We start from the raw sequence: 15,471 nt of genomic DNA, 5'->3' as shown, positions 1-15,471 counted from the left end.
TATAATGTATTATTTGTTTCAGGGGTACAGGTCTGTGATTCATCAGTCTTACACAATTCACAGCACTCACCATAGCACATGCCCTCCCCAGTGTCCATCACCCAGCCACCCCATCCCTCCCACCCCCCTCCACTCCAGCAACCCTCAGTTTGTTTCCCGAGATTAAGAGTCTCTTATGGTTTGTCTCCCTCTCTGGTTTTGTCTTGTTTCATTTTTCCTTCCCTTCCCCTATGATCCTTTGTCTTGTTTCTCAAATTCTTCATATCAGTGAGATCATATGATAATTGTCTTTCTCTGATTGACTTATTTCACTTAGCATAATACCCTCTAGTTGCATCCATGTTGTTGCAAATGGCAAGATTTCATTTTTTGATGGCTGCATAATATTCCATTACACACACACACACACACACACACACACACCCCACATCTTCTTTGCGCATTCATCTGTTGGTGGACATCTAGGCTCTTTCCATAGTTTGGCTATTGTGGACATTGCTGTTATAAACATTGGGGTGCAGGTGCCCCTTCGGATCACTACATTTGTATCTTTTCGGTAAATACCCAGTAGTGCAATTGCTGGGTCATAGGGTAGCTCTATTTTCAACTTTTTGAGGAACCTCCATACTGTTTCCCAGAGTGGCTGCACCAGCTTGCACTCCCACCAACAGTGTAGGAGGGTTCCCCTTTCTCCACATCCTCACCAACATCTGTTGTTTCCTGACTTGTTAATTTTAGCCATTCTGACTAGTGTGAGGTGGTAAAAGATGGGGAATTTTAAATGGCATAAGCAAGCTTAGTGCCTATATGTCATTTATTCACTTAATGCTTGCTATTTTTAATTTTAATATTAATGAATATTTATTCTTATAATCTTGTAGTAAATATATTTAAATAGCTTGTGTCCTGTGTGTTTTAGTTATTGTTACAATTTCTAGGGGAGGGCAGGAATTTACAGAAGGTTATCTTGAACTGCAACTACAATTCCTTACTCTATTTATTATTTTTATGCTATCGCTTATTATGTCCCATGATGATGTAGTTGAAAGGGCTTTAGACAGAAGAATAGGATTTAGTCATAATTTTGCTGTTAAATAAGAAAGTATTTCTCTTTTCTGGGTCTTAGTGTCCTCATGTTAAACGATGAAAAGATGTGTTAGATAATATAATTTCAAAGTTTCCTCCTAGTGTTATGAATTTATTGGTCTCTCTTATTTTAAGGAGGTGATGAAGAATAATAAAGAATTTATAGTTTAATTTTGCACAAAATGATTCTCATGTATATCTACTTTCTACTTGGTCACACACTGACATTTATGAAGCAGTTGTATTAGGAGGTTTAGAGTATTCCTTTTCTGTATAATTTTATATAGGTTTTGTAGAATCCTGATGAAATAACTGAAGTATGTTTTTATTATAAGGTGAAAAAAATCCTGTGCAATAACACAGCACTTCAAATAAATTTAGAAATACCATAAACGAATAAATGTGAAATTAAATTGTGTTTGAACTTCAGGCATATGAGCTAAATTTAATTTTATTGTATCATACAAATGCTTCATTTCTATTCACGTGGAAGAATAGAAAGATAAACTAGTGGAGATAGTAGAATACTTTGGAAAGAAAATAGTCAATTTAAGTACAAATAACTAAGAAACATTATTGATAGGTATGAAAAAGAAAAGAAAACCTTACCTCGTTTTGGTAATTATTATGAAAGGTAATATATTGTTTTAGGAAAAGGCATCTAGATACTTCACTTTTTTTTTCAGATTGAGTTTTTTATCTTAAACTGTGACTTAAATATTTTGTGAAATTTGATAACATTTGAGATTTTACTTATTAAATTACATGAACTGTTAGCTGAGCATAGTTGAAGCATATTATTTTAGAAACCACTAAAACATAATAATCATTTTTATAGGGGGAAGACTAGAAATGGATTGTAATATTTTTCTTTTGCATAACAGAATTCCACTAGAGGTAGTTTATATACATTTTTGACCAGAATTTTTTTTTCCGAAAAAAACATCATATGTAAAACTGTAATTTTTGATAGATTTAAAAATTGATTTGAATGTGCTGGTGATCGATCCCTGAACCCAATTTCTTTGTCCATTAAATTCTTTTCCTTTTTTTCACCCAACAAGGCTCCATATACACTTCAGAACCCTGGGCATCAGAAGAGCAGTTTGAAAATCAATACCTTATTGTAAAGTAATTCTATATTAGTATATGAATGGCAACACTAACTTTTTACAGCATGACCAATTTTAACATAGATAACATTACTCATTGAAATTTACACATATAGATACAATCTAAATTATTGTTTCCTAACTAATAGATATTAAATTCTGGAGATTAGCATATGAAAGGAGGTAGTTTAGTTTAAAATGGTGTTCCAGATTTCCTCCAAATAATTAAATGAAGTAGGGAGCTTATACGTGAGAAATCAATGGTTATCCTCAAACAAATGAAATAATGTGTTGCTCCCACTTGTTCAAATTGGTACATTAAAATCCTGGCTAGATTCAAGTTTGTGAAAAACACAGCACTACTGATTTATCAAAATAGTAGGAAACATGCTTTATTTTGGGTTACTTTTATTGAATCTTCTCACTTTTGAAAGATTTAAAATGATTGGAGTGTCAGATCTGAATGTTTCTCTGGATGTTAATGAACTGTTCAGATTTATTCAGTTTAGGTTAGCAGTGGCTAGAAATCTCTCCAACACATTTTATGGCATTTATATAATGTTGTCTTTGTAGAATGTTTGCCACTGAGCATCTTCCTGAGAAGCAGTTGATAAATTTTTGACTGAAAGGAGACAGAGTTACTAGGCTAACAGATGTCTTTGTTGGCAGTCTCAGTATAGCAAAAGAAGACTTACTTGTCATTGTTTACATGCTTTCCTATCTTCCTCAGTTTTCTGTCACCCTTAGTAATAAACACTATAGCATCTCCTCTGAGCATGTAACCTTAGATTCATCTTACCTTTTTCTCATCTCATATTCCAGTAGTCAGCAAATCAAGAAAAGTTATCATGTTCCTAAGCCCATGAAACCATAACCATATTTTTTTCAACCCCAATTTCCATGCCCTTGAGTCAGAACTGGATTATCCTTGTGAGAAGCTGGGCAAAGGCCAGTTGGTTCTCAGATGAGCTTGTGTTTTTCTAGAAAGGGAGAAGTAGCACTGCCAACTAACTGTAACGATAGTCTTGTCCTTGGTAATGATGTCACGCTGGACATCACTAATCCTTGAAAACTTTCAGGGTAGTTTTGTGTTACAGAAATTATCTAAACCACTGGGAAGTTCTCATTTAGACACTTCTATTTGTGAGCCAATGATATAATCACATTGTGCTGGGAAATGCTAGAGAGAAATCAAGCATGGTCTTTCACTTTAATGACTTTATAAATAGCTTGAGAGGCAGTATTAAATTGTGGTTAAGAACAGACTCTAGAGTCAGACTGCCTGAATTCAAATCCCTCTTTTGTCACTTACTAAAATGTGCAGCCTTGGACAAATCACTTTACTTTTCTATCCTTCAATTTTTGTATGTCTTAAGTAAGGATTATGAAAACCTCATGTAGTTGTGAGAAGAGTTAATACGGGTAAAATGCATTGTGCTTGGCACATGGTAAACACTCTTAATGTTTGCTATTATCATTAATTAGTTGGGAGGGCACTTCTTTGTCTCTTCTTGTGTCATTTCTCCATGCTGCATACATTTTGGGCTCATTGAGCTGAACTCCAAAAACAATGCCAAAAATGCCTCTCTCAGTATTTATTTGCACCAGTTGATATGGTCTTGTGTATGTATTCATGTGTTGCATTTGAAAGAGAAGGAGCTGAGAATGAAGCCAATGGTATGTCTTAGGTCAGGCCCACGGACTGGGTTTGAATGGCCATGTTTAAAGATGAACAGAACTAGTGCTCTAAAAGAGATCTGGGAGATGCCAGGCAAGAAGTGATGGTCAGAAACTGAGAGAACTCTCAAATGAGACTTTGTGAAGAGCAAACAGTTACTTTGAAGTGTTGCGGAACAGCTTTTGAAGGCCGACTTACTGATTTACCATCCCTTACTCCACTCTAGACTAGTTGCCTGGTTCAAGTAAATCAATACTCTTTTAACACTGGGCACTTAAACAAACAAACAAAAGAAACCTATTTAGTAGGTGCATGCCCCAAATAGGAGAATCTAAGACTGAGTAGTTTTCCAGGCTCCACTGCTGGCTCCAGAGCTGATCCCCAATAACAGGTTATTTTACACCTGGGCATAGCTTAGTTGGGGTAGCTCCGATGTGGATGGCTTCCCCTGGGCCACTGTTGAGTGGCTTGGATTCCCATCTCCACAGTCCAGGGAGAGTTGGAGAAGGATCCATTCTGATGGATGGGTAATAACCAACTACAGCAACCCAGTTGTTGAGTGGAACTCGGACCTTTGGAGCTTTTCCCCCTCCTCATTCCCAAGAACTTCTCTCAGGGCAGAATCAGATCTCACTGGTTCCTGCCTTCCAAGCCTGTCGTAATAAGTTTATGTCTCGTTGGCTTATTTCTTTCTAGTACCCAGACAGAGAAGAGGGGCTTCAACTACTTTAACAGATCAGAATACAGTAGATGCTCATTATTCATAGCAGGGATGTAGGTATTCTTAGGAACATTGAATTAGCGGATACTGAATCATTGCCCCAGATTGGGTGCCTGTGAGCCTCTGGTCACAACATTTTCATCAACCACCCAGTATATAACCTTGTTTTATTTGTGTTTCTGTTTTGTTTTTTTTTTTAACTCTTATTTAGTATAAATTGTTGATTCATTAACATTGAACTAACACCCAACAGCACTATAATTCCTGCCAGAAGGTAGCTTATCTAACACATGTATTTTCTCCATAAGACATTGCAAAGCCTTCTTGTGCTCAGGAACACTAGACAGTAATACTTAGGCTCTATGCTTGGGACATTTTCAACAGTCAGATGACCACCAAGAAGCACAAAAATGTGGAAGAAGGCACGAAATGTACTGAGAAGGACCCTCGTTTAGAAGGACTTATTTATACTACGAGAAATAAAACAAGAAGGCAGAGTGTTGCCTTGTTTGACTGCAGCTGGGAATGTACATGGGTGACAAATTTTTCACCACTCTGTGCATGTCCATGTCTGTGAATTTCTGTGAAAGCACCACGGGTGTTGGTTTTGGGGTTATAAGTAAGTTTTAGTGAGTAGGTAAATTCACAAATATGGAATTCACAAATACTGAGGATCAGCTGTGTTCTCCAGGCTGGGTCTTATTGACTGGTACCAAGGTATTTTTAATTCATGAAATTTTTTATTCAAAACATGCCTACCATCTGAATCTTGAACATTAGGATGACTTTGTATCCTCTTTTTCCCAAGGCCGAAAAACTATCTGCAGTAATTTCCATACCCAGACCAAAACCTGCCTCATTTGGAAAAAAATTAAATCCCAATTCCTAAACTTAAATTGTCTCCTCAAAAACTTTAACAAATCTTGTCTTATAGCATAATGTAAAATTAGGAAAGAGGCTTTTCCCTTTTATCCTGCAGTGTTCTGGCCTAGTTGCCTCTTCAGACAACAGCCTTCACTCAGATCTCAGGGGTCATGAGAGGTGGTAGTGGAGCAGGTCTCAGAGATTTCCCAAGGTGGCTCACAGGCAGGAATCATGGAGGCATAAGGAAATTGAGCAGATGTGTGGGATGACTGCATTCTGGGCCATTGTGAAGACTCTTTGGAATGTTCCAAAATAACTGGGGACATTTTGGGGGTGCCATTTTTTGGTAATTAGACTTGTAGAGCATTATGCCATGATAATTTCAACTTTTTTTTTTTTTTGACTATTATAAAAGTTTATTTAACAAAAAAGTTCAATGTGAAAATGCACACAACCTTTTTTTTATATTGTAGTGAAACAGGTACTGTGGAGGGGACATGTGGAAGCAGTTGATTTCTTCTGATGAACACAGCCATTGTTTATACTCGCTCCAAGGCTTCTAACATGATGATACTATTTCCTCATATTACCACCATTCCAGTATTGTTCTGTTGCCCACCAGTTGCCATCTCCACACATTCATCTATCACAAGATTCATAAACGGATTGAACCCCCACAATATTCCTTGGACATGTCTGCCACCACTTAATTTCAATGACAATTTCTTGTCCATAAATTTTTTCAGCTCGGGAGGGTGAGATTTGCTCATGGTGTCTACTCGGTGAGCTCAAAGATGCCTCCAAATGGAATTCGTGGCATCCCTCACACTCCCCCGGTAGGCCCCGATAATTTCAACTTTAAAAGGAAATATGACCTTGTTTTGTAGGCCTGTAATTTATGATCACTTGGATTACCAAATTCTGATTAAAATACCATGGAGGGGCGCCTGGGTGGCTCAGTTGGTCAAGCTTCTGACTCTCTTGATCTCAGCTCAGGTCTTGATCTCAGGGTCGTGAGGTCAAGCCCTGCATTGGGCTCCATGCTGGGTGTGGAGCCTACTTAAAAAAAAATACCATGGAAATCCATGTAATAGAACATCTATCATTTACTGCATACCTATTATATGCTATACACACTAAAAGATACTTTACAGGTTTCTTTTATGTAAAAATGGAATTACTAATTCCATTTTGTAAATGAGAAACCATAGGTTAGATAAATTAATAAATATGCTTAAGCTAGAAAGTTAGAAATCTAGAATTTAAAGTTAGATCTATGTGGCTTCAAATTCCACACTCTTTCCAGTTTACTACATTTCCTCAAATATTCACATCAAAGGGAGACCAAGTAGAGGTTTATAGTGCAAAGAATTTTTAGAAATTTGCTAAGACATTAAAGAAAGATAAATGTACAGTGATAATCTTCTGCAGTTCTCTCTATCCCAAGGAAAATATTTTTTTAGTGCCACTGGGCAGTCATTAATATACATCAACCTTTAACAATAGTACATATAGGAGATTGATGTCACAAAAATGATAATATTGATCTTTTGAGAAAACTGGAGCACCTTTTAATAAAGACTGACATTTAAAAAAAAGAGTGCCATCTTGTAAATTTACTGAATTTATTTTGCGCCTCACTGAGCTTTAGAAAAATAATTCGAATTTTAATTAATCCAGTATACGTACAAGGCTTAGAAATCAAGCAGTTTAACAGGTTATGACAAATTATACCAGTTTTCTACCCCACTTCTCTCTGCCCTAGATCCTGCCCGTTAGAGGGGAACTGTATGTCCTGCTTTATATCAGTCTTTAATTTCCTACACATGTCTAAAGAAGCTGCTTCTACTGCTAGCTTTTAATTTACTGATTTTAGATATATACTGACTTTTGTCACTGTAGTTACTAATTTACCTTACGTAATAAGTCTTCCTGTTCCCACTGCCTCTCAATATAGTTTTATCACTCTTTTTGGTTTTCACTATCAATATTTATAATATTTTGATGCTGAACTATGTATGCCTTGTACCATGATTATGTTTCATGTCCTTTACAGTGATTTATTGACATCTTTATTTGCTGTCTCTACTCTTCTGTTCTCTTTGTTCCTGTGGAATTGTATCTTTTCATTTATTACTGTCAATTTTGAGGGGTTTTGGAATAGATATAAAATCATGTTGAAGTGGAATTTCGATGTTATTACCCCTTTATAGCAACTATTGGATTGGAAATGTGACTTACAGACCTTTACAGACAGGTGTGAGTAAAAATTGGAGCTTTTCTCCTTCCTTAAGAAATGACAGACAGAACATATTGTTTCTCTCTTTGCAACAGTCCACGAGGCACCAGTGTACTTTCCTAGACTCTGGAATTTGGCATTTTTGTGGTATCTCATGGCCCATTTAAAAATTGAAAACTTTTTTCCTAATCACTTTGAGTTAATTTGTTTTTTATAAAAAACCAACATTTGCTGACCATGCTGTCTATAATAGGAGAATCCAGCCCATTTCCATTTAGTGTAAAATCTGCTCTACTACTTTTTTTCCATCTTATTTAAGATGACTATTTCTTTAATTGTATTGTTTCCTTTTTCTCTTTATTTTTGCAGACTTGAAGTTACATTGAATTCCCTCTTTTCCTCTTGTTAATTTAGGAATTCTGCTGTGTGTTTTTATTTATTTTTTACTTTTTTTTTTTTTTTTAAAGATTTTATTTATTTGACAGAGACACAGCAAGAGAGGGAACACAAGCAGGGGGAGTGGAAGGAGAAGCGGGCTTCCCGCGGAGCAGGGAGCCCGATGTGGGGCTCGATCCCAGGACCCTGGGATCATGACCTGAGCCGAAGGCAGACGCTTAACGACTGAGCCACCCAGGCGCCCCTCTGCTGTGTGTTTTTATATCATAATTTCCATTCCATGTTTCTAATAAGACGTATGTCTTTACTATTATATGAAAAGAGGATACTAATGATCTTCTTCCCCATGCTTTGTTTCACCACTGCTTTATCTGTAATACAATGGTATATTTAAAGTGCTTTTACCTTTTCTCTCCCTATAATACCTCCATTTTGCTGAAAAAGTTTATGACTTTTAAGGCAGCTATTAAGTTTTCTTTTCAAAATATCCCTTATTTATTTTTTTTAAAGATTTTTATTTATTTATTTGAGAGAGAGAGAACATGAGCAGGGGGAGGGGTAGAGGGAGAGAGAAAGGGAGAAACAGACTCTCTGCTGAGCAGGGAGCGTGATGTGGGGCTTGATCCCAGGACCCTGAGATCATGACCTGAGCTGAATGCAGACACTTAACGAACTGAGCCACCCAGGTGCCCCTCCCTTATTTATATTACACATTCTCTGTATCTATTTAGATTTAATGATAATGCTTTTTCCCTCCTCCTCATATTTCTGTATCTGTGTTATCCTATTTGCCTCGTTTCTCAAACATTTTCTTCAGGTGCGGCATGTTGGTTATGTATTGCCTGAATCCTTGAATATCTGAAATACCTTTCTTTCATCCTGACAGGTAATTGATACCTTGGCTAGCATTAAGATTCTTGGTTTGCAGTTCTAACTTATCAATTGTCTGTAGATATTCTATTGTTTTCTAGCTTCCAGAGTTGTAGAGGAGGAGTCTGGTATTTGATTCTTTTGTCTTCCGAAGTAACTTGTTCTTACCACGTGAGAACTTACAAAATTTTCTCTTTACCCTTTTTATTACTTTCCTGTGGTTGCTGTAACAAATTACCCCAAACTGTGTGGCTTAAACAACAGAAATTTATTCTGCATAGTTCTGGAGGCCAGAAGCCTAAGATAAGTATCACTGGGCTGAAGTCAAGGTGTCAGCACTCGACACTCCCTCTGCAGGCTCTAAGGGAGATTCCGTTCCTTGCCTCTTCCAGTTTCTAAATACGCTGCAAACATTTGCTCTAAATGTTTAGAGGATCTTCAGAATAGATGAGCAATAGAGAGCATTCAGAATACATCTTGTTTTCCAGCTTCTGGTGGCTGCCAGCATTTCTTTTCTCTGTCTATATCACTCTCATCCCAGACCCTGTCCACTTCTGTCTATGCATAATGTATTATCTGCCTCTCTCTTATAAGGACCCTTATGATGGCATTTAGGGACTACCCAAATAATCCAGGATGATCTTACCATCTCAAGATCCTTAATCACATCTGCAGACTTTACCATAGAAAGCAACATTCATGGGTTCCAGAGATTAGGACCTGATGTCCTCACTAAACCTTGAATTTCCAGACCATTGCCAGGTATGCCTTGGCTGTGTCTTTTAAAGTCTCCTTGAATCTCAGTAAGGACCTGAAATTGGTAGATTCAAATCTTTCTTACTTACTTACTTAATTTATTTATTTTTAAAAAGATTTTATTCATTTATTTTATTTTAGAGAGAGAGAGGGAGAGAATGAGGTGGGGCAGAGCAGAGGGAGAGGGAGAGAATCCCAAGCAGACTCCATGCTGTGTCCCTGGGGAGCCCGATCCAGGGCTTGATCCCACGACCCCGAGATAATGACCTAAGCCAAAACCAAGAGTCGGATACTTAACCCACTGAGCCACGTAGGTGCCCCTCAGATCTTTTTTTTTTTATATACTGTATTCCTTTTTTTTATATACTGTATTCCTTTTTTTTATGTTATGTTAATCACCATACATTACATCATTAGTTTTTGATGTAGTGTTCCATGATTCATTGTTTGCGTATAACACCCAGTGCTCCTTGCAGAACGTGCCCTCTTTAATACCCATCACCAGGCTAACCCATCCCCCCACTCCCCTCCTCTCTAGAACCCTCAGTTTGTTTCTCAGAGTCCACAGTCTCTCATGGTTCGTCTCCCCCTCTGATTTCCCCCCCTTCATTTTTCCCTTCCTGCTATCTTCTTCTTTTTTTTTTTTTTTAACATATAATGTATTATTTGTTTCAGAGGTACAGGTCTGTGATTCAACAGTCTTACACAATTCACAGCACTCACCCCTCAAATCTTTTTTAAAATGAGATAAATATTCCTTTGTGATTTATATGTTTTACTTGTTACTTTTTTCTTCTGAAATATGATTTATTATTAGATATTCTAAATCATTGTTTATTTTTCTTTTCCCTCATGATTACACTGTCTTCATATTTTTTCTCTCTTTTTAGGTATTTCATCCTCTAGATCTTTAAAGACACTAATTTGGTTCTCCTTTACTTCAATTAAACTATTTAATTTCCAATTAAAAATATTTTCCAGAAATATTTTTAATACAGTGAAATCACAGTTGATTTAATTATTATTTTGTGTTGCTGTTTGTCTGATCTAGTAGTTTTAATGTTCTACTTGTTTTCTTTTTCCTCTTTATATTTATTACCATTTATATGATTATATATGTATGTCTTTATTTGTTTTTGCCTTGCCTTAATTGTATTGTTGTTTTGTTATTTTTTATTTCCCATTAGGGCTTAGGTTAAGCTGCTGGGGTATCTTAGAGATGTCAAACTCTATCAATAGAATTGAGAAGTACTCTCTGCTACCATGATCTTGTTAATTCACATTTACTTTTTTTTTTTTAAGAGATGGGGTGGGAGGGGAGAGGAGAGAGAATCTTAAGCAGGTTCCATGCTTGGGGTGGAGCTGACATGGGGCTCAATCTCATGACCCCGAGATCATGACCTGAGCTTAAATCAAGAGTCAGACACCCAACCGACTGAGCCACCTGGGCGCCCCCACATTTACTAATTTTTTGTTGGGTACTAGGCTTTCTAAGATGTTTTTGAAAGTCTGACTTTTAAAATTTTTCCTTTAAGAAATACTGGGTTTTGAGCTGGCAGACAGATAATTTGCTAGTCGATCATCTTTATGCCTTTGAGCCTGTTTTTAAGTTTTACCAAATTTTTTAAGGGTCTAGAGTACACCTTAGCTAGAGTAACCCTATGCCAATGATATGACCTTTCTATGAGGTGTCAGCTGAGTCCCTGAGTTCAATGAGGTGTCAGCTGAGTCCCTGAGTTCAATGAGGTCTCTCCATTTTGGCTAGTCAGAATTTCTATATTTTAAGCAGTTTGCAACCACCAGAATATCCATTTTATTTTACAATTCCTAGAAGTAGTTCTTTACTGGACCATTTTGGGTCTTACTGTGTGCATGCACAGCTTTAGAATTTAGCCAAAGTATTAGATGATCCATATGTAAATTTGTGAGATCTTTTTCAGTGCAGCTTCCTTGTCTATAGTATCCATTCCACAACTTCAGCCCCTTCAGCAGCTCCAGATTTTGTTATCTACCTGTTATCTCCTCACCTCAGTGATACTTCTGTGCTCTGCTTGATTTATTCTCTGACATTATAGTCTAGAAATTTTCCTGGGCAGAAATTTACGGCTATTATGGGGCTTACCTTATGTGTTTCCTCCTTCTCAGGAATCAAAGTTAAATGCTGCCTTTTGACCAAGGACTGAAAATATTGTTTTATATATTTTGTCCAGTTTTACAGTCATTTACTATAAGAAGAGTAGTGTGGTATCAGCTACTTTATTATATTTGAAATAAGGAATTCTCCCACTGTGTACATGATATCCTCACTTGAAAATACCAAAGACATTTTATTTTATTTTATTTTATTTTTAAAGATTTTATTTGTTTATTTGAGAGAGAGAGAATGAGAGAGAGAGCACATGAGAGGGGGGAGGGTCAGAGGGAGAAGCAGACTCCCCGCTGAGCAGGGAGCCCGATGCGGGACTCGATCCTGGCACTCCAGGATCACGACCTGAGCCGAAAGCAGTCGCTTAACCAACTGAGCCACCCAGGCGCCCCCAAAGACATTTTAAATGCAACAAGTCCAAAAAATTTTCTGGTTTTCCTTCCCTTAATCTTGTCCAGTTATACAAGTAGAAATGTAGAAGTTATCTTTTATACCTCCCTGTTTCTCACCTCCCACATCCAGTGAATCATCAAGATCCCTAAATATCTTTTGAATTTATGCTTCCTTCCATCTTGACTACTTACCAGGTAGACCAAGATATCATGCTGAAATAGCCTCTCAACTAATTTAACTCTTGCCTCCTTCTCCCCCAGTCTATCTTCTCATTGTAGACCTGTTGATCTGGTGTAAAAGTAAACCTGATTATGTTTGTTTCCTCCCCACCTCCTGATAGGAATCCTTCAGTGGATTCTGTATGATATGAGTAAAACTTCTTAACGTGGCTTCTTAGTCTCTGTATGATCTTTTCCTTACCTACCATTGCAGCTTTGTTGAGGATATCATTTACCTATTCTTTTCATTTTATTCCATGAGATTTTGTTCATGCTGTTTTCTTTCTAGGATTGATCTTCCTTTATTCACTTAGTTAACATTTTCTCATCCTTTAGGCATCAGTCCAATTCTTTCTTCATCAGGGACAACTCCTTGATTTTGTTGACTAGGTTAAATTCTTCAATTAAGATGCTCAAGTAAATTAATGTACATCAGGTGATTTTTCACATTTGTATGATTTCTTTTGATTTAATGTCTTTATCTTTTACTAGAATAAATGTCATGAAAGCTGTTTTGTTGATAATTTTATTGCCCATACTTAGAAATAGAGGTGAATAAAATAGCAAAAAGAGGTGAAATAAAGGTGATTAATTAATATTGGTTGGTTGAATAAGTAGATCTGCTCATTATGAATAATACATATCCATAGATACAACAATGCTCATAAATGTTATCACTATGAGACTTTTAGGCATAATTTCCATTGGGAATATAAGATTCATATCTCTATCAGTGACAGAACTATCACAATACCAATTTCCAAATCGAATGAAAAACTCCTTTTCTGTGAATTCTGCTTGTATCAAGTTGTAAATGAACGCTTAACACTTTATTGCTGTTTCTAGAATCTAAATACTAAAGTCCCAAAAGTATGTGTAAAAAGTGTTTCTAAAATCATGCAAGTGATAAATATACACATAAAATGAATAACAGCCAAAATTCTATCTAACATTCTTATATTGTAATTCTATGATGCTTATTTTAACTTATGCTAGTGTACCAGGAACTGTTCTTAGTCCTTTACAAGTATTAACTTATTTATCAGAACATTATGAGATAGATATTATTATCATCTGTATTTTATAGATGAAGAAACAGAGGTACATATATATGAAATAATTGTCTAATATTCAACAATGGAGTCAGGGTTTAACTCAGGCTCTTTGGCTTTGGAGAGTTTAGTAATTGCTCAGATTCTCTTTGTTTGGCTTCCAACATCTAGCTAGTTATTTGAAAACCATAATTACTTGAGGGTAAAGGTTTGTCCCTCTGTACAACATTTTTTTTTTTTTTTAATGCCTAGTCCGCACTGGGGATTAAAAATCTGTATCTTCGGGCACCTGGGTGGCTCAGTTGGTTACGCAACTGCCTTTGGCTCAGGTCATGATCCTGGAGTCCCGGGATCGAGTCCCATGTTGGGCTCCCTGCTTAGCAGGGAGTCTGCTTCTCCCTCTGACCCTCCCCCCTCTTGTGCTCTCTCTCTCTCATTCTCTCTCTCAAATAAATAAATAAAAAATCTTTAAAAAAAAATCTGTATCTTCTTTCTCATCTCAGCAAAGAAGCAGGTGAGAAAAGAGTATGTGAAATTAGGGATAGGTACCTTGTGAATACTCTCTATGAGGTATTTCTTTCACCTCATACTTTCTCCAAAGAAAAATAGTGTTAATTCTGAAATATTTGTGGGAAGTTGTAAAATGGCCAGAATTTAAGGATTTCAATGTGATTTATTAGACTGAATGAAAGAAGCCAGAAAATTAGTGATATATACTCAATTTGGTAAGTGATCTGTCATAGAATTCTATTTAACAAATCCTTTTAAGAAGAGTGTAGATTTTTATAGGTTTGGCATGGTGTCAAAACTTATGAAATATTTGGAGGTCTCAATTCATCAGTGGCCTCAGAATAGATTCCCTTTAATGAAAGTTAAAAGTTAAAAGGCAAAATTGAAATACAGCCTGCTTTAATGTTTCACAAAATTGCCAGATTGCCAGATGATACCTAATTGGAAGCTCAGAAAATAATGATGAGCAACCTAATCAGGAAAAATCTATTTGGTCTAAATCTCTAGAGAAGGAGGTTTCACAGACAGTAAACAATAAACTGGAGACATTTAAAAATGAGTCTGACAATGGAAACCAAAACCAAACCAGCTCCTCCTCACAAAAACAGGCAGAAAAACAACAACAAAGAAAACAGCTATTTAACTTAATATATCACTACATTATTTTTGAAAAAGCTAGACTTCTTCCAGCCAAGAAGTTGTGAAAAATGAAAAGTAGTTCTGAGTGCTTCTATATAATAGGGTCTGTCTGTATTTTGTGGTGGCTGATAAAAGTCTTTAGTCAAATCTGTGGCAACTTTGCTCTATTTAAGAATTAGAGCTTGGTATGATTTAATAATCGCACTTCTGGGTTTTTACCCAAAAAGTACAAAATTACTAATTCAAAGGGATACATGCACTCCTGTGTTTATTGCAGCATTACATACAATAGCCAAATTCTGGAAACAGCCAAGTGTCCATTGATAGATGAATGGATAAAGAAGTGATATATATATATATATACACACACACATATATATATAATGGAATATTATTCAGCCATAAAAAATGAAATCTTGCCATTTGCAACGACATGGATGGAGCTAGAGAGTATAACCCTAAGTTACACGCTAAGAAATAGGTCAGTCAGGGAAAGACAAATACAAAATGATTTCACTCATATGTGGAATTTAAGAAACAGAACAAATGAGCAAAGGAAAAAAGAGAGAGAGAGAGAAACCAAGAAACAGACTCTTAACTATAGAGAACAAACTGATGGTTACCAGAGGGGAGGTGAGTGGGGGAATGGGTGAAATAGGTGATGGAGATTAAGGAGGGTGCTTGTTGTGATGAGCACTGGGGAATGTTTGGAAGTGTTGAATCACTATATTGTTCACCTGAAACTAACATTATATTGTATGTTAACTAACTGGAATTTAAAAAAAAAGAAT

General features: G+C 36.4%; 1 long non-coding RNA gene and 1 pseudogene across 5 annotated transcripts in view; one reads left to right on the top strand and one right to left on the bottom strand.

Annotated features, from left to right (window-relative positions):
• LOC118541227 (uncharacterized) overlaps window positions 1–15,471 on the top strand; it is a 191,898-nt gene that overhangs the window by 40,807 nt on the left and 135,620 nt on the right. The window lies entirely within an intron of this gene.
• Window positions 6,005–6,231, bottom strand: LOC118541224 (small nuclear ribonucleoprotein G pseudogene; annotated as a pseudogene).

Source organism: Halichoerus grypus, chromosome 5 (assembly GCF_964656455.1).
Source record: "Halichoerus grypus chromosome 5, mHalGry1.hap1.1, whole genome shotgun sequence".
NCBI lineage: Eukaryota > Metazoa > Chordata > Mammalia > Carnivora > Phocidae > Halichoerus > Halichoerus grypus.
Note: the sequence above shows the minus strand (reverse complement) of the source record. Positions and strands in the feature narration are given on the sequence as shown.